This window comes from Pelodiscus sinensis, chromosome 4, assembly GCF_049634645.1.
Source record: "Pelodiscus sinensis isolate JC-2024 chromosome 4, ASM4963464v1, whole genome shotgun sequence".
In the NCBI taxonomy this organism is placed as follows: domain Eukaryota; kingdom Metazoa; phylum Chordata; order Testudines; family Trionychidae; genus Pelodiscus; species Pelodiscus sinensis.
The window spans coordinates 100,557,969-100,573,021 of NC_134714.1; positions in this window are offsets into that span (position 1 = coordinate 100,557,969).

Here is a 15,053-nt window from a genome sequence, read left to right on the forward strand (position 1 = left end):
AGGGAGAAAGGTGGGATCCTCCCCTCTGGCATTATCCAAACTATGCTGAGCCACTGACCCTCCTGTGGAACAGCCCTCATTGGTGAGAATAACAGAATATTTCCCTCGTTCAGTCCTGATCCACATATACAGTGCTACACTGAAAGGGGGCTATCTCTGGGGAGGAGTGCAGCTAGTTCAGTACACAACAGCCAGCAAAGACACTGAGCTAAAGTAGTGTCCGGTTTCTAGAAAGTGCCATCAGTGCAGTCACAGCTGGGCTTCTCTACATGCCCTACACCCTCCTGGTGAGATAACTATTCATCATAGAGCTTCACAGACTTCCCCACTATGTGTGTTAAGCCTGGACATCAGATGTGAGGCCTTCTTTAATTTTGTTTTGGATTCATACAGAGCTGCCCATCGTAAAACCTTCTGAGTATATGAGCAACAGCCATAGACAATGCAAGAGTAACGGCTACCGAGCAAAGCCAATTCAATGCAGCTCTCCCTCACCCGCGAAGTAAAATGCAATCATTTACTCTCCTGTCCCCAAGAGCTTCCAGCTTGCACTTGCAACTTGCCCCATGCCCTCTAAGTCATCAGCATTGGGCTTTGTTGGGAGGGCATAGGAGTGAATTTTAGAGTGAATTGTATTCCTTTCACATGAAAAAATAATCTCTGATTTATGCACAAGCAATTCTCTGGACTCCGGAATTTCCTAACGTGCAATGATTTCCCTTCTGGAAATAGAAGTAAATCCCACCTCCTTTGGGCTACAGTAAAACTAAATTGCATTGGAAGTACTGAGAAAAACCTTGTGTAAGTCCATTTCCTGACTCGAAAGGGATGTTCTTGCTTTAGTCACCCATTTACAAGTAATCTCCCTCTTCCTAAGCCCCCTCCTCAGTCCCTCCAGCTGTATTTACTGGGGAGGATTTAACAGAAAGCTAAAGTACATTGGATACTGCACATCTGTATTTTTCACTTACAGGGATGTTTCTTATTCAGATACACACAATAATTTATTTTATATCTAACCCATTGACCACATGCCACCTGCCATCACACACATCCCAAAGGAACAGTCATTGCTTTCTCTGAATCCTCTCTCCTCTCATTAATGTTACTATCTATCACTCTGACAGCACACCACTAATGAGACTATCCCCCCGAATGACCGCTGGATAGGAAAAGGATGGACTCTGCACCTCTCATATAAACCTGGAGCCCTCAAGTCTTCACACACACCCCATTCTCAAAGAGCAGCAACTAGAACTGAGGGACAGGGCAGTAGGAGAGTCATTTAATGAAACACAGTGAAAGTCGCTACCTGCCCCTGTAACTATGAGCAAGGTATAAGCTGCAAAGTTCAGACCCATGTTTCACCTGAGTCGTCTGCTGTTCAGACCCAGGGTTTTGGTCCAGACTCAGCTGTACTCTGAAAGCCTGTACGTGTGCCTGTATCACAAGTTTACACTTACAGCTATTAGTAAAGTGTGCTCTTCGATCAGCATGATGCAGGGAAGGGAGCTGCAAAAAGTTCTATTTCACTGATCTTGGCCAAATTACATCACATTCCGTGCCTCAGTTTGTTCATCAGCACAATTGGGTAGTGCTTACCTGTGTGAGGTACCCTGAGAGCTACTGCTGAAAAGTGATAGATGAGAATTAAATATTGTTCTTTTATTATTAGTCAAAGGTTTCATGGCTCTGTTAATTTGCACAAAATATGGAGATGAATTGTGTTCCCAAACTTAGATTTTTGTGATCTCAGTAAATATGCCTCAATATTGCTGCAGTTAAACAGCAGGGAAAGTGACAGTCAGATGGGATACACAACTGCACATCCTTATAAAACTGTGTGTTGAGTTACATAGGCTGATTTCCTAGAATATCATCTGAGTCCAAGTCTGGGCTGTCAGCAATATGACATGACTAAATTGTTTATGAACCATTAAAGTAGCTGTAAACTTTAAAAAGTGCACTAATAATTTATACATTTTATAATTTAAAATTCTGTGCTAAATTAGCCGCTAATTTAGCATACGAGTACATGATCAATTAAATATGACCTCAGCAATCAAAGTGAAAATGCATTTTTTTAAGTGCACTTTAGTTTCAGTGAAATTCTGGAAGGTAGCATGAGTTTTAACAAGCACAGTATTCTATACATCTGAGATCTTAACATTGCATGATATTTCCATTGACTAGCTTTGCAGTTTAATGCATTCGGTTAGCCATCAGGAATAAATACAACAAATGGCATTCATGAAGAATGTTATACTGAATATAAGTCTGGATGCTGTATGAAGATAACCATCTTGCAATAATGTCAGGATGATAAGTCACTTCACAATTGAATGTTAATTGAGATGAGACAATCTAGCCCTGCATGAAATTGAATTTGAAATAGTAGATGTGTTGGGTTTTTTAAGAAATAGGAATTTGAGATTTAACTCAATGGTTGTATAGTTAACTAAAACTCAAACCCTAGCAGGGCTATTTCAGTTTGGATGAGAAAACTGAAATTAATCAGTTTTGGGGCAATCTTGCTTATTCACAAAACCATTTGCAAATTACTTTCCCCGAATACAGTGGAAGAGGTGGATTGAGCTGTTAGATCTTCCGAATTAAGTATGGTACTTTCTGCCTCTCAGGCTATGTCTAGACTGCAGGCGTCTTTTGGAAGAACCATTTTTCGGAAGAGGTCTTCCGAAAAAACTTCCGAAAGAGAGTGTCCACACTGCCACAGCGCATCAAAAAAGCAATCAACTTTTTCAAAAGAGAGTGTCTACATGGAATGGACGCTAGCTCACATTTCAGTTGTGATTTCTATGGGCAGAACGGCCACTAGGGCACCTGTGCTTTTTCCTCTTTCCTCTTCTTCCGAAAGAACTCCCTCTTCCCCGTCCACACACGCCTTTTTCTGAAAGAGCTGTTCTGGAAAAAGGCTTCTTCCTTGTAGGAAAAGATTTACCAATGTTGGAAAAACTCCTCTGTTCTTTCAATTTACTTTCGGAAGAACACAATTGCAGTGTGGACGTAACTCAGGTTTTGTCGGAAAAATGGCTGTTCTTCCAACCAAACTCTGTAGTGTTGACCCATTCAGAGAACATCACCCTGTGCAGTGCTGAGCCCCGTTTGTGAGGTGCTGAGTGCTGTTTGCCTCCCCTGATTTCTGAGGAATGGTTTCCATTTCAATCACCAGAAGTATCCTTAATCCAGTGCATTATGTAGCCTTTGCTTTTCAAACTGCACTTACCCTGTTCTACTCACAGTGTACAAACTGTCAGATATGCACTTTCTCCCATCTAGCATAATAGATGAAATCATTCATATGGTCCCTTAGTGACTCATTAAAATGTTTTACAGTCAAGTTGGAGTGCACATTTCACATAAATAATGTGTGGGCATGGTGCTTCCCACAAAATAAAGTTCTCTTAAAACAATATGCTACAGCTTCTTGAAAAAAAAATCTACTGTCCACAAAAAAAGATTTTGAGGCCTAATCCTGCATCCTTTGAAGGTCTGGGGAGTGTTACCATCGAACAAAGCTAATTCAAACTAACGCATCTAGAACGAAAAACTAGTTCGAATTAGCGTTTTGATAATTCGAACTAGCGCGTCCACACTGATTGGACGCAAGGGGGCATTTAAGGGCAGCTGAAACCGGTTCTGGCAGGGCATCAGGTCAGTAGTTGCTTTGTGTGGCTGCTGTCTGAGGCTATCTGAGGCTCGTGCTTAAAGGGACCCCCCCGGACAGCCGGTTCTCAGCTTTTCCTGCTTGCTTGCCAACCTTGCCGAGGGACAGCAAAGCGTTGGTCTCTGTGCCCGTGTGTGTCGGTGCTTCCCTTCGGGGACGCCGCCGCAGGTGGCAACATGGAGCCAGAGCTCGCCCTGCACCTTCTGGTGCACTTTCTGGACTTGCTGCTGCAAGCCTGCCACCAATGGCTCAAGGCTGCCTGGCACCACCTGGTGCACGTCAGCCCCCTGCCTCTCCACCTGGCCGCCCTGGGGGCCGTGGAGGAGCCGCGGCAGCGCCCCGGCACCGGCGTGCCCCGCCGCATCTGACGTCTGGACACCAGCAGCGACTGGTAGGACCGCATCGTCCTGGAGCGCTGGGAAGACCGACAGTGGACCCAGAACTTCAGGATGAGGAGGGACACCTTCCTGGAGCTCTGCAAGTGGCTAGCCCCTGCCCTGCGCAGAAGGGACACTCGCATGAGGCCCACCATCCCCCTCCAGAAGCGGGTGGCCATCGCCCTCTGGAAGCTCTTCACGCCGGACAGCTACCGATCCGTCGGGAACCAGTTCGGCATGGGGAGATCCACCGTCGGAGCGGTGCTCATGCAGGTATGGCACTCATCGGCCACTGTCCCGGCCGTACTACACGCCAGGGGGGTTGCTTCCGGGAGTGGGGCGCGGGGCACTGCCAGGGCATGAATGCTCCCAGCCACCTGGGCACCCCACTGATTGGTGCTTTGCTGTGTCTCTCTCCGCAGGTGGTCAAGGCCATCAACCGGGTGCTGCTCCGCAGGGTGGTCCACCTTGCCGACCCGGATACCGTCATCCGGGGATTCGGCGCCCTCGGCTTCCCCAACTGCGGGGGGGCCATAGACAGGATGCACATCCCCATCCGTGCCCCGGAACACCAGGCGTCCTGGTACGTCAACCGCAAGGGGTACTTCTCCGTGATCCTGCAGGCCGTGTGTGACCACCGGGGCCAGTTCACGGACATTAATGTGGGCTGGTCCGGCAAAGCACACAACCCCAGGGTGTACCGCAACTCCTCCGTGTGCCAACGGCTGCAAGAGGGACCTTCTTCCCCGACCGCCACATCAGGGTCGGGGACGTGGACATGCCCGTGTGCCTGGTGGGGGATGCCGCCTACCCACTGCAGCCGTGGCTGATGAAGCCCTACATGGGGCACCTCAATCCCTCCCGCCAGGCCTTCAATCCCAGGGTGACCAGGGCCCGCATCGTGGTGGAGGGGGCCTTCGGGCAACTGAAAGCCCGCTTTCGATGCCTCCTCATCCGTCTGGACCTAGCCGAGCACAACATCCCTCCTGAGGTGGCAGCATGTTGTGTGCTCCACATTTTATGTGAGCGAAAGGGGGAGGCTTTCCTGCCAGCCTGGATGGCTGAGGCTGACCGCATGGCTGGCCACTACGGTCAGCCCCGCGCTGCCGCCGTCCGGGAAGCCCAGCGAGGGGCCGTCCGGATCCGGGAAGCCCTGTGGGAGAGCTTCCTGGTGGAGGAGGACTGACCTCTCCCTTGCATGCCCCACTGGGGCCTTCTTCCACCCTCCTCCCCCTCCTTCCCCTTTCCCCTCCCTACCTACTGTCAAATAAAGACACCTGTTTTTCAAACAAAAATGTCTTTTTATTTAACATAACTGGGGTGGGGGGAGGGAGGGAGGAAGAAGAGTGGGAGAGGGGAGGGGGAAACCTGGGACGAGGGAGCAGGAAGGGGAGGGAAGGGAGGAAGGGAAAGGAAAGCTCAGGGGTGGGAGTCCGGCTGCCTCTCCCGTCTCGCCACACTGCGGGTCCAGGGGCGTCAGTGGGGAATGGTTGTGGAGGGTGGGGCAGGAGGGACGGGGGGTGTGAAGGAAGCAGGAGCGGGAGGAGGAGGGGGATCTAGTGGAGCAGGGGGAGCAGGGGGAGGAGGAGGAGCAGGGAGAGCAGGGGAAGCAGGAGAGGGAGCAGGGGGAGCAGGAGGAATTGGGAAGCGGTCCAGCAGGCTCTGAAGGTGGCCTCGCAGGGCATGGCCCTGCTCATCCAGGGCCTCCAAACTCCTCCGGAGCAGCCTCAGGTCCTCCTGGACCCAGTGGTGCTGGAGACGGAGGTGTTGCTCCAGGCACCGGAGGTGCCGCCTCTGGTACTCCTCTTGGTTCCTGGCTCTCCTGTTTGCCTGGGCGCGGGCGGCTGCTGCAGGCGGGGTGGTGCGCCCTGCAGTCCCAGGTGCTGCGGCTGTGGTGCAACAAGAACAGCGGTCAATTACCCCAGGGGCCCAGGTGTGTGAAACCCGGCTCCCCTCTGCAAGGCCAGGGCCCCTGCAGGATCCCCAGCTGCTGCTCCGTGGTGGGCAAGGCCCAGGCGCACGGTACCGGGGCTCCCTCTCGCCCCAGCCCCCCGTACACATAAGGGGAGCACGATGGTACTCACAGGTGGACGCCTCCCCGGCCTCGGACAACACAGGCCTGTGGGGTGCCTTGGGGGTCCCAGGTCCTGGGCAGGCTGCCGGCAGGCTCCTGGCTCTCGGAGCCCTCCTCCTCCTCCTCCTCCTCGGTCTCTTGCAGCGGTCCCTCTGCCCCGGGGTCTATCACGTCCCGGGGGGCAGGGATGGCATGAGCCCCCAGGAGGCGGTCCAGAGCCTGGAAGTGGGGGCAGGCCTCCGGGTTGGCCCCTGGCAGGCAGGCCCGGGGGTAGGACTGCCGCAGGTCCTTGATCTTGCAGCGCACCTGCTCCCGGCTGTGCTGGTGGCCCCTGGCGGCCAGGCTGGCAGCCATGCGGCCGTAGACTGCCGCATTCCTGTGGCTAGTGCGGAGATCGTGGACATTGGAGGCTTCCCCCCAAACCTCGATGAGGTCCATGATCTCCGCACTAGACCACACGGGCGCCCGCCTCTTGTGGCCCCGGGCAGGCTCCTTGGAGCCGCCAGGCTGGTCCTGGGAAGAGGGGGAGGGCTGGGTGGCATCGGGTGGCTGGCTCATGGGTGTCAGGTGCAGGGTGTGCTGGCACGGGTGCTGGCAGCCTTGCAACTGGCACAAACTGTGTAGCCAGCCCGTGCCCCTTTAAGGGCTCCAGGGCCGGGAGGGGGGCAGACAATTTTGCCTGGTGTTGGCCAGAGTGGCCACCAGGGCAAGCTGGGAAGGGCTAGCCTCCCACTAGTTCGAATTAAGGGTCTACACAGCCCTTAATTCGAACTAGCAAGTTCGAACTAGGCTTAATCCTCGTAAAATGAGTTTTTCCTAGTTCGAACTAAGCGCTCCGTTAGTTCGAATTAAGTTCGAACTTTACGGAGCGCTAGTGCAGCGCCTATGAAAGTTAGTTCGAACTAACGTCCGTTAGTTCAAACTAACTTTGTAGTGTAGACATACCCTTTGGTCTCTGCTTCAACTTACAAACAGATAAGCTAAATGCCATCAACGAACATTTCAGCATTTATGTGGATAGATTTTTATGTTACACAGAAGATGCCAAGCAAAGGGGGGAAATTAAAGTTTTAAAACTTACAAAAGGCCTTTTTGGTTTAGATTCCTTTCAACGTGAATGTGGCATTATTAATTTGGAAGTGTCCTGGCTGTCTTCTCTGGGTGGGGAGAATAAAATAAGAGAGGAGTGGCTGCACCATGGTAATGACAACGGTTTAATAGCTTCTGTCAGGTTTCTGGAGACCAGCCAGCGGCAACTCCTGCTGTCACACATTTTTAACCAGCCCACATTTATGTTCCTCACTATTGTCTCAGCCTACCTCAGTAAGGAAGGATAACATTGAACCATGGGCAAATTGGTAATGTTCCCAAGGGTTTATTGTTCATGGACTAGCAGATTTGACTTGTCAATTGTATCGACGATAAATCTGTTATAATTATTGCACAGTCGTTTTGCAATTACTCCACTTGCAGTTTCCATATGGAGTTAAATTACAATAAAATACAGAAAATATAACACAAATACTGACATTTAGAAGAGAATAGCATAGACATTTTGTTCAAAGGAAACAAACCCTGATAAGACAATCTGAGAAGAGTCACCTAATCCAAATCCCACTTCAATGGCAGCTGGATTGAACCAATGTTGCCCACCCTTAGGACAAAAATTTGGTTTCACTGAAATTGCTGTCAGCACTAATCAGTCCCTGTTGAATTACTCCCCTTAAGTTTTCTAGCCCTTGTGACCTGAGGCCTGAAGATGCACAACTGGAATGAGCAGGAACATGGCCATTAATTTCAACGAGTGCAGAACAGAACTCTGTTTGAAAAAGGCTCTTCAGGGTTTCTTCGTGCTCTGCCAGGATGATGGCTCTGGAAGGAGGGAGAGTGTTCAAATTTTGATAGGGGACTGTAGTAGCACATTTCTCCTTTGCTCCCCAGTCCCCTTGCTCTGCCTCTCAAGCCCCTATGAAGCCTTTACAAAAGTAGGCCTTGAAAAAGGACTGTGGTCCAAGTGCACCTGCTCCATAAATCTATGGAAGGATGGAAAACAATCAGAAAACACTGGAAATTTTTTAATCCAAGAGCTGCTATTTTGTGCTTCCCTCAAGACAGAGGAGGTGGAGAAGGGCAGCGTCCTCAAACACCAAGAGCCCATGTCCAATTCTAATGCTAAGACAGTAGATTTCTGGGCATCTCATATGCTGGTCCCGCCACATTGCTTTCAACGGTCGGTCTCAGTTACAGCTCCTGTGCCTGTAGTTTTTAGTCTCTAAGGCTATGTCTAGATTACATCCCTCTTTTGAAAGAGGGATGTAAATTAGGCAGATCGAAATTGCAAATGAAGCTGAGGTTTGAATTTTCCGTGCTTCATTTGCATAATGGTGGCCGCACATTCTTTCAAAAAAGGATATTTCCAAAGTAAAACCTCCGTCTAGACGTGGTTCTTTCAGGAAAAAAAATCCTTTTTCGAAAGAGCCGGTAAACCTCATTTTTTCGAAAAAGGGTGGTTTTTTTTAAAGAACCATGTCTAGACAGTGTTTTCACTTTCGAAATACCCATTTTCAAAAGAATGGCTGCCATTATGCAAATGAAGCACGGGAAATTCAAATCTTTGCTTCATTTGCAAATTCGATCTGCCTAATTTACATCCCTCTTTCGAAAGAGGGATGTAGTTTAGACATGCCCTAAGGTGCCACAGGACTGCTCATTTTTAAAGTTACAGAGTAACACAACCACTCCTCTGAGACTATATTGGAAAGCTTAATGACAATCCCAATGACCTGCCATTAAAGGGATCCAGCAGTCAGTTAGTGACATGTATTATTTGTACACTGCTTCCTGAACTGCACAAAACTCGGCACCACCAGAAAGCAACTCCTTTGACACTATGATCCCCATCCAAAGCCCTCTGAAGTCAATAGGATCCTTTCCAGGGACTTCTAATGACTTTTAATGGAGGCCCCGGGCAGCTTTTAGAGTGCTTTGGTGCCTGTCCTCAGCCATTCCAATGGGGAATCTCCAGCAAGAAAGATGGAGCAGATAATTGCTGTGACGGGTTGGATCACAGAGATCCCCTTGAGACTCGATGTGCTGATCATACCACTGACCCCGCCCACCTGGCTACAAGGGCACCCACCACCCAGTTCGGCTAGGCCAGAAGCTCTGGTCTCCCCCAGCCAAGGCACAGGGCTGAGGTAACAGCCTGTACAATAACAGGGTCTTAGAGGCACCACTGAGAGGGTCCAATCAGGATGAGTTTCTTGGAAACAGGGCTACTTACAGCCCAAGACTGGGGCTCCTCCTCTCTAAGGCACCAAACCAGCCACACACAGCACTCCAGTGGCTGTGCTGGCCTGCACGAAGACACACAAGCAACCTAACCTCCATGAATTTATCTAGTGCTTTCTAGAACTATGTTAAAGTCCTAGTCTTCACAACATCCTCTGGCAAGGAGTTCCACAGGCTGACCGTGCGCTGTGTGAAGAAAAACTTCCTTTTGTTTGTTTTCACTATCTGTTAATGTCATTTGGTAAACCCTAGCTCTTATGTTATGGGAACAGGTAAATAACTTTTCCTTATTCACTTTTGCCACACCAGTCATGATTTAATAGACCTCCATCATATGCCCCCATAGTCTCTTTTCTAGGCTGTAAAGTCCAAGTCTTATTAATCTCTCCTCATATGGGACCCTTTCCAAACCCCTCATCATTTTCGTAGCCCTTTTCTGAACCTTTTCCAGTGCCACCAAGAGTGATTTTATTTAGTGTAAAAAGTAGGATTTAAGTGGCTGCAAGTGCTGACATGCAGATTGAAATAAGTTATGAAAATTAAATAAATAAAATATGCCAGCTAAGCCTAATACACTATGATAATTTGTTATAAATCATAATTTCTCACCTTAGTCCTTATTCCAGGTAAATTCCTTCAGGCCAGAACTGATCTTTTTTTCTGACCTGGGCCTAGCTGCTCCTCCTGCCCCACTCCCTAGTTAGAGTTCTTTGTTTTCAGGTCTTTTCATGTCTTCTTGTGATAAGGGGAAGTCTTGAAATCAGCAGAAGACAATCATTGCTTGATCCCGATCCCTTAAATAGAATTTCTTTGTTCCATTCTGTCCATCCCTCTAGAAAAATAACAAATTCAAGATAGATTCCAATACCAGGTGGCATGGTCACATGTCTTTGTATGACCAACCACAGTTTGGGCTTAAAGGTAAATCAAAACCATTCACAGAACTTTGTCTTGAACACCAGGCCATTAAGTTCCTTAAATACTAATAACGGCTTTCACTATAAAACCTAGATTAATAAACAGGTTTACACTTCATATTTCTAACTTCACATACAAGACAGATACATGCACACAAATTGAATATACACATTCAGGGGATCACAAGCTCTTGAATGGCCTGTCCCATTTTACATAAAGCATATTTGAATAATATATATTCACATTAAAAATACATTTCCATATAAAATATGGGGGCAGGGTGTTACAATTGCTACAATAGGACCCAGGTCCCAGATCACTGAGGGCTTTATGAATCAGCAGCATAAACTTCACACACACAAAGACCCAGCTGTATTGATTTTCAATAAATGCTGAGCACCCACTCTCTGGACATTAGGCTTTTTTTTTAAAGTGACCCAGATTAGCTACGCAAAAAAAAAAAAAAAAAAAATCAAGGCAAATTCAAACCACTTTTAAAAATAGGGGGTCCAGTAATGTGTTACAACCTGGGAGAACTCATTTCTCTTTTGGAAGGGCCACCCAGCATTCAGAATGCTTGGGGGTGATTCCATGGGACAAAGACAGCATCATGTCTTTGATACACTGCCCTGCTCTTGAAGGCAGCCAGAGAAACAGGCCTAGGATTCTACTCAGACCACTCTGCCCCAGGCCCGAAGGGGTTGCCATGGCTCAGAAGGGGGATGTTAGTGTCTGGCTTACAGTTTTGAAAGACTGTGATTGTGCAGCCAGTGCAATATCATCTGCATAGCTAAACATTGCAGAGCCAGTATTTAGGGTGTCACTAAGACAGATATTAAATAACGATGGTGCCAGTATGGAGCCCTGAGGACCAGTGAAACCGATACACTGCACTTGGGAGACAGTCAGACTTGAGTGACAAGTACTAAGTGAAGCTGAAGCCCAGCTGAGCAGGCGTAGGTTGGATGTGATGTTGAGAGCAGAGCAGGCAATAGAGTCTCTAGCTGCCCTCTGGGCACGGAGAGGTGGGTTCAAGGATATCCTGGGTTCCTTCCCTGCTGGAAGGCATCTCCTCAGAGGAGTTGCAGGGGAGAAAGCCTGGGGAAGAAAGAAAACGAGGAAGCCCAGGGACAGATGTGAGGGTTGAGTCTGTGTAGACTTTGACTGCTGCTAACTGTGGCAGGTTTGCATTCCCCTACCAGCCACTGGGGAGATGGCAGAGACAGGTCATTGCAGGAGGCTGCCTGAAATAGCACAGCTGGTCCAGAAGGACGCAGTCACCCCAGAAAGACATAAGGAGAGAGCGATCTGCCGTGGGGGCTGCCTCATGAAGAAAGAACCATGAATCCTGGAGGAAGAGGGGTGGTCGTGTGGCAAGCGAAGGGCGCACTAGACCAGACAACAGCAGATCCCCAGACCTAGCAGTGAATGAACCCCATTACAAGACTGGGCTATAGTATAGTAACTTAATCAGCACCCTTACTTTTACTTAGCTCTTTGCTGTTGGGTTTATTTGTTTGTTTGTTACAATGTGACTCCTTCCGGGTTTCAATACAGACTGGAATTGTACGAGTATTATCACGGATGCAGTGGGGCCAACATCCACCGTGGGCCCCAGGGTAAGGTGTGGGAGGGCCCTGGCTCTGTGCCCCTCAAAGCAGTGGGCCTGCAGGTGGAAGGGACAAGACCGAGGCCAGTCAGCCCTTAGCACCATCCAGACAACAGTGCCCCCTCCCCCACTCTCAGAGCCATACTGAGCAGCGCTCCCACGGCAGTTCAAGGAGCTTGGAGCTCCACCTGCTGCTAATCTCCTGGCTCTGGGGCAGTTGCCCCCTCACCTGTTGTTGGGCCTGCACTGTCTCTTTAAAGATAAGCCACATTATCAGTACCCTGCTACAAATCCAGGGACTTGACAGATTATTCAAACCTTCATTACTCAGACACCTGCTTGTATCTTAGAAAAAAAGCTCCATTTGGACCTGGAGCATACAGCTAGTAAATCTTGCCTGTGTTGCTCTATCATGTGGAGAGATCTTTATTTCAAGCAATGAATCAGAAAGTGAAGCAGTGGGAAAGAAAAAAAACCAGACGTATGTGTGAGGGGAATCTAAACTCATTAGAATTAAAGGCATTGGTGCAGAAAAATCCCTGACAACTCTAGTAGCCTGTGAAGGAAGAAATCCACAGGCCTCCAAACAGGACGAAACACAGCAAAGCCATTGCACAGGTCAGTGGAAATGGAAGAACTGCACTGGACCTAGCTGTGTGCATTGGGCTTTACCTACTGTTTCAGAATGCCAACCGGGCACCGTCCACTTGCCAACGTACACTCTGAAAAAAGAGACTCTGAATTGTGCACCAGTGAACTCTGGGTAGTTTGGTGTTAGAGATGAGTCCAAACCCAAGACTCTCCAATCTGCCCTTCCCTTTCTGGTAGCAAATATGAAAGAGTGAGCAAATCCTTTCAGGAAGCATACTGATGCCTGGGAGAAACACTATTCGAAGGAACACCTCCCTGTGAGGCTATAAAGCTGAATAAGCCAACTTGTAAGCAGCTACAATAAAGCTGCAGTTTGTTAATTAACCTCCTGTCAGTAAGATCTTATGTGTAAGATTATCCAGCCACAACAAAGCATAAAACATAGTGCCAAAGGTAATCAAATCCTAGATAGCAAACGAGACTGTTCTCAACTGCACTACTAAGAGGACATAGTCTCTGTGGTCTGCCATCTCTTGTAATTGCACACGGAAGGGCTGGAGCCTGCAGGGCCATTACATCTGCCAGCTAAGAAGTGAGCACGGGCATGGAAGAACTGGAAAGAAGAATTTAATCTCTATGTAGATATTGCTATGGAAAACAAAGGATGCTGTGAAAATAAAACTGGTTGTCATCTGACTGGAGAACAGGGAGAAAGAGTTCAGTGGGATGCAAGATCAATGCACCTCGAAAGTGATAATGAGCTGTTTTGGTGTGCACTGTAACCTCAGGAAGAGAAAAATAGGAAAAAGACAACTTCAGAGGGGTAGCCAAGTTAGTCTGTACAGGTTACACTTAAAAAACAACAAATGGTCTGGTAGCACTTTATAGACTAACAAAACATGTAGATGGGATCATGAGCTTTCGTGGGCACAGCCCACTTCTTCAGATGACCAGAGTTTAGAATTTCTATACTGAGGATCATGCACGTGGGAAGGGGTAGACTGAGTACAGCATTGACTTAGAAGTGCTGGGAGCCAGTTGCAGTTTGGGAAATATTAAAGATCTATTGATAAGAGACCAGACAGCACGTGGGATACAAATATGAGAGCAGTTGCAGAGGGAAGCTGCCTAGATTTGGGGGAAAGCTTGGAGATATGCAGGGCTGCAGAGCTACAGGAAGAGACTGAGAACGGCAGTCAGCAGAAACAAGCCAGGCAACACAGGAAAGAGAAATCAAAACCAGAGCGGTTAAAATGTGTGTTTCCAGGTAAACGTGTAGCCACTGGAAATGTCATTGGTTACACGTTTACACATGGGAGCCAGTGGTCAGGGGCTTTTAAGCTTGATCCCCACAAGCTCTGGCTCCTGTGGAGCTGTTGCCCCTAGGAAGTACCTGCCACACCAGGACTGGCCCCTGCGGAGCAGCCGCTTATCAGAAGCAGCTGCACGAGGAAGGGGTGGCCAGGTGGCTCAATGGGAGCTGTTATGTGCATGTACTGGTTCCTGCCTGCCCGCCCCTGCACATGCTGCTGCCTCTGATGCAGCGGCAGCAGCCAGGAAGGGGGACTGTGTGTAATTGTGAAGGTTAACCGATGAGCCTGGTTAACCGTTTTCATGTTTACATTATCACATCCCTTATCAAAACCAGATGCATCCTCAGTAGATAACAATGCGGCCAAAGAAGCCATGTTGTATGCAACAATACAGCTGGAGCTTGTTAATTCATCTTATGTCAGAGTGAGATCTTGTATGGCGTATGATCAAACACACACAAAGCACCGTAACCCCTGAGCCCTGCAAACAACCAGGGGATGACAGGGCTCTGAACTTTCCTGAGCTGCAATCACAGCTGACTCACTATTGCACCTGCAGATGGCATTGCACTGGATACATTTGTGCAGGGCCTTGAGACCTTGGAGAGAGAGTTTTCTCCATAAGGGTCTCATCTTCAGGTGCACTCAGTATCAGGAACAGCACAGAAGAGCTTTGTTGGAAGGGAAATGAAAACATGAAACGAACTACACAAAGAACTTATTTGTGGCAGTTATCCCTCGCTTTGAGTTCAGTGTGGGGACAAACCACCACCCCAGGAGCTCCATCCAGGAGGGGCTGTATCTTTTCCAGTCCTTTCCAGAGGCACAGGATGTGCAGCACATGTTGTCTGCTACATTATTCCTTAGGATCACTTCTCTGCTTCTCGTACTCCCCTCCTCACTGTTTGCAGGCCAGGACTATTCAGACCCAAGCAATTTTAGATCAGCAGAAAATGTATATCATAAAATGAAAAAAAAAATGATGCATATTTTCCTATGATTCCTATAGAAAAAGGCAGCTCCATAGCTTGAAAAAATACACACAAGTGTCAGTTGGAAGCTTGATAGTCATATTAAACAAATGAACTTGTTGTTATAAATCTATCAATAGTAGACTTTATAAAGGGATTTCCACTGTACCACACTCATTGTAGAGAAAATAACATATTACTACCTCTAAAAGTAACTGATGCAC